The sequence below is a fragment of the Urocitellus parryii genome, unplaced genomic scaffold, assembly GCF_045843805.1.
Source record: "Urocitellus parryii isolate mUroPar1 unplaced genomic scaffold, mUroPar1.hap1 Scaffold_48, whole genome shotgun sequence".
Classification (NCBI taxonomy): domain Eukaryota; kingdom Metazoa; phylum Chordata; class Mammalia; order Rodentia; family Sciuridae; genus Urocitellus; species Urocitellus parryii.
In genome coordinates, this window is record NW_027554049.1 from 779,229 (window position 1) to 790,290 (window position 11,062).

General features: G+C 43.7%; 1 pseudogene; it reads left to right on the top strand.

The window, feature by feature from the left end:
- The first annotated feature begins 8,957 nt into the window (after window positions 1–8,957).
- Window positions 8,958–10,760, top strand: LOC144252589 (sodium/calcium exchanger 1 pseudogene; annotated as a pseudogene).
- The last annotated feature ends 302 nt before the right edge of the window (window positions 10,761–11,062 follow it).

Here is an 11,062-nt window from a genome sequence, read left to right on the forward strand (position 1 = left end):
GCTGAAGACAATCCTAAGCAGCAGAGCACGTGTCTTATTTGGTTTAAAAACTCCATCACTGGTAGTAATGAGATCTCTCTGCCACAGTCCCACCAGACAGCCATTTGGGACCACAGGAGTGTAGAGAAAGAGTGACCACAGGAGTGTGGAGAAAGAGGACATAATTCAGGAAAGCGAAATACAAAGAAGCAAGAGCTGAATATACTAGAACAGACAGGACCAGCAGAGAGAGCCCAGCTGAGAGAGGCCTGGAGCAGGGCTGGGGCAAGCCAGTGCATTCCACGGGTATTGATGAAGTTCTGCTGTGTGCCTGGCACTATGCTGAGAAGTAGATGCTGCATTGAGTACAGTCTCTGACCTTGCCCTGCTAAAGATCCCAGTCTGGGGATTTAAAGCTGGATGACATTGTCCAGCACTATGTCATTTCTTCACACCCCAGCTGACCTAGAGCCCCCAGCACCATGGCCCATTTGCCTACAGTGAAGGCCAGCAGCAGAATCCTGCCATGACTGGCAGGAGTGGGTGGAGAACCCCAGCTCTCTCACCCTGTAGGAAGGCTTCTATTAGTAGCATGATCTACATGGACCCCCAGCACTCCTTATCAGAACTGTGCTTAGTCACTCAGTGACAACTGGCTGGTACACCCTGTCTTCCAGTTCCTAATCACTTCCTGTACCCACCTGGAGTTTTCTAGCATTGCCTTCCAAGGAAACTACTTTCTAACAAATCTGGATCCCAGAGTCCCCACACTTTACCTCAGGGAAGCCAGAGCATGAAAGAAGGTTCTAGAAAGATGTACAGTGATCCCAGTCTATCTGGCCATTTTATATCTGAATTTATAGTACTCCTTGGCTGCTCTGACTGCCCTGATAGGTTTAGGAGGAAAGACAAGCCATATTTTGGGATGTAAAATGCATTCAGGCCGAGTCACTTTCACACAACCTACCAAGTAGGGGTGGAATCTCATGAAATTTTAAGTACAACAGGATGCCGAATGCCTACTCATTCCAGTGAAGACATGCTGCAAATAAGACTTAGAAGACGTGCTGCAAACAAGTCTTAGAAAAGTGTCCTCAGAGAAGATTCTGTCATTCTGCATTTGCTTCTGAAAGTTGAAGCACACAGTTCTAATGAGCCCAGGAAGACAAGGTTGATACCCAGTTGAGTTGGCATATGATGTGCCAGAGCTCAGGACTTCAGGGCTGCTGTCAGGTGGTTCCTGGGCTCTTCTGGTCCTCAGCTTCACTCTGTGTCTTTTTGTTGGTGATGTAGTTCAGCAATGGATTACTGGCCCAGAGACTTGTTCAGTATTGCTCAGCAGTAGCAAAACAGTGTCACCAGTTGTAGGTAGCCAACTCCAGGTGAGAAACTTGATAGATGTTAATGCTCACAGCTTCAAACCGGCAAGCTGCTTCTCAGTGATCATGCTCTCTAAAATATACACCATGCTAAATTGTGTGGAAGAATTCTACGTCTAGCCAAACCACAGGAGCTCTCAAACACCATCCCAATAACATTTAGAGGATTCACTCTCCAAAGCAAGCTTGCCAATGCCTGAGTGCCCACACACTCTATTGGCGCCAACCTCACCTCCTTTTAGAATGCACACATCCACCAAGATATCACTGCCTGTGGTAGTTGAACAACTTTTCCAATGGACGAGGTGGATGTAAATGTAACACGTGAATGAATTAGCATTTACCAACAACTGGAAGAAAAAAATCCATTCTCTAAGATATGATGGCGGAGCTGCTCTGTGATCTAGATCATTCCCCGCTCTCCTGCATCCTCTCTGTTTGCCTCTGCCTGGATGGACCTCCAACTCAGCCCAGAAGGATGTGTCCTTTCTAGTCAGAAGCCCTGTCATGGCTTCCAATTCCAGGCCCTGATTCCTGGTTAACTGCAGCCAGAGCTCGCTTTCAAGGTAGTCTCTTCAGATCCCTTCCCTACCCTAACCACAGTGTGGGCTCTGGCCCCACCCTGATTCTCTACACCACCATTCCACATTATTGTCTTCTTCTCCCTCATTGTGACCCAGGACTACCCATGACCATGACCAACTGTTGAACCAGGTTCCTCAGAGGGTAGAAATGACCAGAGATTGCTAACTTGAAGATTTCACAGATAGTTAATAAGACATCCTGACTAGTCAAATGACATAAGAGGAAGGCAATGAATTCTAACCTCAAGGGAAAATCCTACAGTACACTGGCTATCAAATTCAGCTACACACTGGAGCCACCTGGGAGCTGTGCATAGTACTGACCGTTGGACCACCCACTGGCCCTGGGCTGATGGAATGGTTCTGGGCTAAGATGGGACACTGGGGTTTGTAAATTACCAGTTAAGTATAATATAAAGCAAACTTTGAGAACACTGCTTTTTCCCCACATGAAGAACTGTGTGCGTACAGATGCAGAAGTACAGAAATCTGCAGCATAAGGCTCCTTGAGATCCATAGATTAAATGCACTGCAGTCACCAGCATCCTGGCTAGGAACACCACCAGCCTCCTATTTTCACCTTCCCAGGTGATCACAGCCCTGCCATCCAAGCATGGAGGAGTCCACCCTGCTGAAAAATTTCAGTGTGGAGAATGGAGAGCCCCTCTCTCCTCAGAGTCCCTGCTTTGACAACAAGTGCACTGGAGAAGTTTGAATCAAGTGGGAGGCACATGGGCAGGCTCCCTAGATGAGGCCCTATTGAAGGGAATCTACATTTCCAATGGAACAGATGCTTAAGAGAGAAACTGAGAGTGCCGGCTCTGAGAAGCGGTTCCACTTCATGCAGCTTCAACCAGAAACAAACCTCAATGTGCTTACAGAGAACAAGACCGTTCCTTCAATTGGAAGTTGCATGCACAAAATGCTTCTGTTCTGCACTTCCAAGCTTTTCTCAGCCAGCACGTTCAGACGACGTTTATACCCAAAGTGCAAATTGTGCTACCCAGAGATCCCTTGGGACATCACCAATATTCACGTGGAACATTGGATGGTTGACAAGATTAACGGCCCAGAGTTTCATTGAAATATTTTTCTCAAATTTTTTGAAAACTCACTGGAAACGAAGGTACCCATGAGCAACAAACTCTGCTTTATACAAGACACAGAAACTTCTAAGTAAAGCCCGTAACTGCTGGCTCTAAGAAGGATTCCAATTCCTACTAGTTCAACCAAGCCCAAATCCCAATATGCTCTCTAGAAACACTTTTACATCCTGCAATTGAAGCTGCTTCTCTTCTGCACTTCACACTCTTCTCATTGAGCACATTCAGAGAACAGTTCAGGCTCAATATCCAAAGTGTGCTAGCAGGAGAGCCCTTGTACCTTGGAGCACTTGCTCAGATAGGAAGTGATAGGCCTCATGGGTGGGTCAATACCTCAAAGATTCTTTGGAATCCATTCCTCAAACGGATTCTGAAAACTATCTTGAAGTTGCATGACCCTTTCTCCAATGACCTCTGCTTTATTGAGTGCATTGATGGTTCCAAGTGAAATGGTGCCATCAGCTCTGACAAGAGGTTCTGCTTCCTGCATGTTCTACCAAGGAAAACCCGCCATGTGTTCACTGAGAACAAATCTACTTTGTGCACAAACTTTTTTCTGTTTGCCCCCTACAAATGCATCTCAGGATGCACATTCAGAACACATTTCCTGCAAAAAACATGAGAAAGTATCATTGCAAAAGTCCACTCTGGTCTAGCATCACCAACATTGATTAGGAAATGAATTACACAAGTTTCATCTTATCCCCTTGGTCTCCTTCTTCTAAAAACTCATTGAAACTGCAGGTACCTGACAGTAACCAATTTGCCATTGACCAAGAGCACAGTTGCTTCCAATGGAAACTGGGCTTGCCAGCTCTCAGAAGCCATTGGATGTAAGACTACTTCAGCCAGGTACAAAGCTCAATGGGCACGATGAGAAATAAAGTCATTTCCTAATATGAAAGCTGCTTGCCAAAATTCTTCTGTTTTGCACTTCCAAAATATTTTCAGGAAGCACACTCAGAGCACAGTTTCAGCCCATATGCAAAGAGTGCTGGCAAGAGAGCCCTTGGACCTAGGTTCAGCAACTGGAGGAGAACTGTGGGCCCACTGGGAAGAGCAATTTCCCAAGGTTGATTGAAATCCATTGCTCAATTGTTTGTCACAGAATTCACTTGAAATCCAAGTGCCTGCCTGCATTGAATTCACATTGACCAATTGTACAGACGCTTCAGAGGGAAACTGCCACCTCTGAGAAGCGGTGGTTCTTCATGCTAGTTTAAGTAGTGACAAACCCCAATGTGCTCACTGAGAACAAAATGAGCTCCTGAATGTTGAAGCTGCTGAGAGACTGCTTTACTTTTGCACTCCCAAACTACTCTCAGCAAGCACATTCAGATCCGAGGTCAGGCCCAAAATACAATGTTGGCTGGCAAGAGAGTCCTTGCGCCCAGGATCACCAATTTTGAGAAGCCAATGAGGACTGCTGAAAAGATCAATTCCACGAAATTCCATGAGAATCCACTCATCAGACCTTTCTGAGAACACTTAAAAAGAAGGTTTCTGCATGCAAGGAACTCTGGGTGACAGATGGCAATGTTTGCCAAAAGCAAACATGCCTACCAGCTCTGAGAAGCCATTCTCCTTCACACTGCTTCAACCAGGGAAAAGTCTCCATGTGCTCACTGAGAACAAGTTAGCTTGTGCTACTTGAAGCTGCTTCTGCAAACAGCTTCACTTCTGCACTTCTAAACTGTTCTCCTCAAGCACATTCAGAGCACAGTTCAGGCATGAAACACAAAGTGTGACAGAAAGAGATCACCAACTTGCAGGAGGAAAGAAGACCAGCTAAGAAGGTCCGTTCTCCAAAGTCTCACTGACATCCATTTGTCACACTTGTTTACAATATACAGTTGAAGTGCAGGTGTCCACATGAGTGAACTGTTTTGGATCAACAGCACCAAAGCTTCAATGTGAAAGCATGCCTGTCACCTGTAAGAAGCAGTTTTGCTTTCTTCTAGCTCACATAGGAAAAACACCATGTGCCCACTTACAACAAAGTTAGTCCTGCAAGTTGAAACTGCTTGCAGCAAATGGCTTCCACTGGTTTCACAAATTATAATGCTGTCACTTTTTTAATATAAATGTGATGATTTTTGGTAACCTCAGCAGCCCCTCTCCTTTTTCCCCAATATTGACAATGGATTTTCACCAATCCATCCATTTTTACACATCTGGTCCTCATTTGGCTAAAAACATATTGTGAGATGTGGGCTAGGGCAGAGATGGAGGTCAGGACTTTTTCTTGGCTGACCTAAGAGAGAGCCCTGACTGTGCATGCAGGAAAAGGTTGCCAGGCAATTGCTAAAGGGCAGGGAGCATAGGGCAGCTGTCTCTAGGAACATGCCAGCCCTCATGCTATACACCACAGTCATTGATGCTTGTCTGCTTGAGTCTCTAATCCATAAGATAAAAGCCAGTCTGTTGGAAACCTTCCATGAGACTATTGCTAACTGGGCTCTCCTAACCTGCATAGAAGCCAAGAGACTTTCAATGGGCTAGTTCAAGCCCAAATCCAACAATTGTCCAGCATTACTTTACCAACTATCAGGGATGACCTAATGGAACAGTTAATGGAAGCAGACCAGGATGTGAATCTTAGTTTGCTCTCTGTATGATTTTGAACAAGTTCTTAACTAGTCTACTCCTCAGTTATCCCACTTTGAAAATGAGTGTCTACTGGATAGGGCTATTGTTAGTGCACTACCCTCTGCACAACTCCAGGGGGTGCTGTTTGCAAAGACCAAAATGGAAATAGAAACACTAAAAGTTGTGTGACACAAAAGTGCTTGTTATTAGAAATATTAGATGTAACTGATACATGTAAAGAATTTAACACGATGTCATAACAGTTTTAAGAAAGGAATTCAATATTAGTCTCTCAAGAAATTGTGATTTGTTATACTTTTTTGAACCTTGATTCTAAGAAGGAAAATGTTTTGAGGAAAGAACACAGTCTGCAAAGGCCTAGAAGTAAGAAAGTGCCTTATGTAGGGAATTAAAAGAATTTCTGCATTCAGGAGCACAGAGGTTAGATCATACAGGGTCTTGAGCAGACTATTGAGGGGTTTTACCACAGGACATGAGGCAAAATATAGCCACAGTGTAATATCTGTTTCTTAGCAAGTTCAATTTGGCTGAAATGTGAAAAATAGAATGATGAATTTGGCAGTGATTTGAAGGAGTGGTTAATTATATCAGGCTTGGAGACAGACACAGGTTTGAATCTTTCTTCAGTGTTTACTCTCTCTGTTCAGTACTGTTATTTATTACAAATATTTAACCTTTCTGATCCTTATCAGTCTCCAAGACATTTTAAGTTTCCAGTCTACTAAAAGGATAACTACAAATGTTTCTTCTCCATTTTAAATGCTAGCTGTCTGCTCTTTCATTTTTGAATACTTGCCAGGCATTGGGATCATTTAGAAATCAGATCTTAATATAGTAGGCAGGAGCTGGTCTCCTTATTTCCTCTCATCCCCTACAATCTCTCTACTAAACCAGGAGAGAGCCTGTTCTAAAAGGAAAACTAGATATGACTCTCTGGTCAGAACCCTCAGGGATTCCTGTCTCTCTCCTCGTCAAAGCCAATACCTTACAGTGGCCTCAGTGACCCCGTGATCCCTTCCCTTTGCATTCCCACTCCTGCATGGCCCTTCCTCCACACTGGTTTCTCTGCACCATTACCATCAGGACCTTTGTACTTTGTCATAATACTCTTCCTGCAATACCCACAAGGTTTGATCATTTGCTTCCTTCAGGACTTTGCTCAAATGTTTTCTTATCAGAGACGCCTTCCTTAACTGTAAAATCATGCTAATTTATGTGTGCATGAATACACACACACACACACACACACAAACACACACTGTCCTTCTTAGGTTGATTCTGCCCTTCCCCCATTGTACCACTTTTTACCACCTGACATTTTATTTATGCCTTAGAAGACAAGAGACTTTTGTTTTATTCACTGGTGAATTCTTAGGTATAGAAGAGAGCCTAAGGAGTCATTCTAAAATTCATATTAAGCACATATAAATAACTGTGGAAAAAAATTGATGCATAAGGAACTTGGAACTAGATCTCCTATTTTTCTTGCAGACAAATTGAATGTTACCTTGTTTTAAGCAGGGATCCCACAAACCACCCAATCCCTGCAAGGCTAAACAAACAGACACACGTTGATCATGAACTCTTGCAATGCTTTTGTAAATGTGTTTCTTTCATTTGTTAGCCTTTTACCCTCTCCTGGACTTCTTCAATATGGGAGAAATATGAAAGAAGCCTATCTCCCAATAGAGATGACCTAAAGAGGGCTTGAGGCCATGGTGGGATCTCCAAGGGTCTTCCAGAATGTGCTGGCCACAGGGATACTCCTGGGACCTGGGAGTAGTTTTCAGTGCAAGCCATCAGCAGCAAACATAGGCAAACGTGGGTGGCTCTCAGCCAGCGTGGAGCTGAGAGCCTCTCACCCAGCTCCTCTTTTAATGTTTTCTAGGCCACAGGGCTATGTTCTGACTCAGGACTGCTTTCCTATCTGTGTGCTATGGATGTCATCACTGGCCTCCTTTGAAGCCTTCCAGATCTTCCTGTATTTCAGTATCCATTCTCTACCCCTTTTACCCCAGTCCTGATGCTCCAGGTCCTAGAAGCAGAGGTGATGTGAGGTCAGAACAGAGTTTTGCATGATCTGGTGGTTGAATTTAGGGCTGTGGTCGCTCTGTCCACTACTTTGCTTGCCATTCTCTGTGCTCCTCCATGACTCTGTTGCCATATCTCTAATTACCTACAGCCCTTCATCATATATACTTTGTGGTTACTCTTGCTATGCCAAATAATCTAATTTAGATGGAATCATTGCTCCTGCATATTTTAGTCACTTGAGCCCACTATAGAACCAATGTGTATTTTGGAATGACCATGGAAAGTATGACATTGACACTGAGAAGGAACATTTTATGGCTGGTAATGCTGATTTCACAGCCTGCCAGGGTCTTACACACAACCAGGCCTGGACCTGGTTATCTCTTCTCTCTGTTGGGGAGAGCCTGTAGATTGTAAAGCAGGCTATGTATACAAATATGAAGGGCTATTCTCAAAGTACTAGATGCCCAGTTGCTAATATATCAGGAGACCCTGGTTGCTGAAAATTAGGAGGAAATGTGCTCTCATCAAAACATGCTTTTAAAACCTGTACTTAATGTGTGGAAATATTGCATTACAGTGGAATTTTTTTTCCTCTTGAGAATAAATACCATTGAGCTTTGATTGCAGGCAAACCTAGAGATTTCTCTGTTTCCAAGTCAGTTTAGAGCAGTAGGGTGTGATTTCTTGAAATACAGTGTAAGGTGTACTTCCAAATTTAAGATCATCACCACGCCTTGTTTTGGTAGTTGTTTTTCCGAGTCTGAATTTCAATGCACGGATATTAATAAAGTGATTTTCTCCATGAAAAATGTCCTTGAAGATAATGAACTAACCAAAATTTAAAAGAAAAAATCTGCTTTAGCAACAAGGAGGCAATTGTTTAATGCTTCAAAAGTTTTGTTTATCTTTCTTGTTGCCCATTAGTATGCATAAATGTGTGCTTAATTAGGCCAGGCTTAAAATTGAACTTTTCATTTCCAGGAAGTCAGTTGTGAGTCTTGCTCAGTGGATGGAATTACATGTAGAAAATTCACAAACAGAGAGATCAAATTGTAAATTTCACAAAGGATTGCTTAATCACTGACGGAGTCAGGTTAGTGATGATTCACCAGAGATGTTGTGATGGTCAAACATACACAAATTTTTGTTAAAGGTATTAATCATGCTTTGGATTTGGATCTAATAATGTGATTTTTTTCTACCCTCCCTGCCCCCATCTTCTTTTTACCAACAGGTCAGAACAGTTGGACGTCTCCTTGTACAACATGCCTCAGTTAAGCCTCTCAGCCATGTTTTCAATGGGATTTCATCTGTTAGCTCTGATGTCTTTCTTATTTTCCCACATGGACCATATAACTGCTGAGACTGAAATGGAAGGAGGAGGAAACAATACCGCTGAATGTACGGGCTCATATTTTTGCAAGAAAGGGGTGATTTTGCCTATTTGGGAGCCCCAAGACCCTTCCTTCAGAGACAAGATTGCTAGAGCTACTGTGTACTTCGTGGCCATGGTCTACATGTTTCTGGGAGTCTCTATCATTGCCTACCGGTTCATGTCCTCTATTGAAGTCATCGCTTCCCAAGAAAAAGAAATAACCATAAAGAAACCCAATGGAGAGACCACCAAGACAACTGTGAGGATCTGAAATGAGACTGTATCCAACTTGACCTTGATGGCCCTGGGATCTTCTGCTCCTGAGATTCTGCTTTCAGTTATTGAAGTGTGTGTCCATAACTTCACTGCGGGAGACCTGGGGCCCAGCACCATTGTGGGAAGTGCTGCCTTCAACATGTTCATCATCATTGCACTTTGTGTTTATGTGGTCCCTGATGGAGAGACGAGGAAGATTAAGCATCTGCACGTGTTCTTCGTGACGGCAGCCTGAAGCATCTTCACCTATACCTGGCTGTACATTATTCTGTCTGTCGTCTCTCCTGGTGTTGTGGAGGTCTGGGAAGGTTTGCTTACTTTCTTCTTCTTTCCCATCTGTGTGGTGTTCTCCTGGGTAGCAGATAGGAGGCTGCTGTTTTACAAGTATGTCTACAAGCGGCATCGGGCTGGCAAGCAGAGGGGAATGATCATTGAACACGAGGCGGACAGGCCATCTTCCAAAACGGAAATCGAAATGGATGGGAAAGTAGTCAACTCTCACGTTGACAATTTCTTAGATGGAGCTTTGGTTCTGGAGGTTGATGAGAGGGACCAAGATGATGAAGAGGCTAGGCGAGAAATGGCGAGGATTCTGAAGGAACTGAAGCAGAAACATCCAGAGAAAGAAATAGAGCAGTTAATAGAATTAGCCAACTACCAAGTCCTAAGTCAGCAGCAAAAAAGTCGAGCATTTTACCGCATCCAAGCTACTCGCCTGATGACCGGAGCTGGCAACATTTTAAAGAGGCATGCAGCTGACCAAGAAAGGAAGGCTGTCAGCATGCATGAGGTCAACACAGAAGTGGCCGAAAAGGACCCGGTGAGGAAGGTCTTCTTCGAGCAAGGGACATATCAGTGTCTGGAGAACTGTGGTACTGTGGCCCTGACCATTATCCGCAGAGATGGGGATTTGACCAACACTGTGTTCATTAACTTCAGAACAGAGGATGGCATGGATAATGCTGGGTCTGATTATGAATTCACTGAAGGAACTGTGGTCTTCAAACCTGGCGAGACCCAGAAGGAAATCAGAGTTGGCATCATCGATGATGTCATCTTTGAGGAGGATGAAAATTTCCTTGTGTACCTCAGCAATGTCAAAGTATCCTCTGAAGCTTCAGAAGATGGCATCCTGGAAGCCAATCATGTCTCCACTCTTGCTTGTCTCGGATCACCCTCCACGGCCACTGTAACCATTTTTGATGATGACCACGCAGGCATCTTTACTTTTGAGGAACCTGTGACTCATGTGAGTGAGAGCATTGGCATCATGGAGGTGAAGGTATTGAGAACATCTGGAGCTTGAGGAAATGTTATCATTCCCTATAAAACCATCGAAGGGACTGCCAGAGGTGGAGGGGAGGACTTTGAGGACACTTGTGGAGAGCTGGAATTCCAGAACGATGAAATTGTGTAAGTTCTTTTTATATGTTTATGTGTATGGTTGAGTGAGTGCATAACTGCAAGAGTGTGTGCATATTTTTAAACCAAATGGCATAAAAGGAACGGAATAGTTATTATGGAAGACACCTTTCAAAGTATCAGTCCTTGTTTGGGTGACACCTATCAATTGGTACTAGACACAGATCTTAATTTGACATTGAGATCTTTTTTTCTTTTGTCTTTTTTACATATTCAAGTACACTGTAGGCCATGATAAAATGAAGCCTGTGACGTAAGTTAGCAGATCATTTAAGATGGGTTGAAAATTCTGTATTC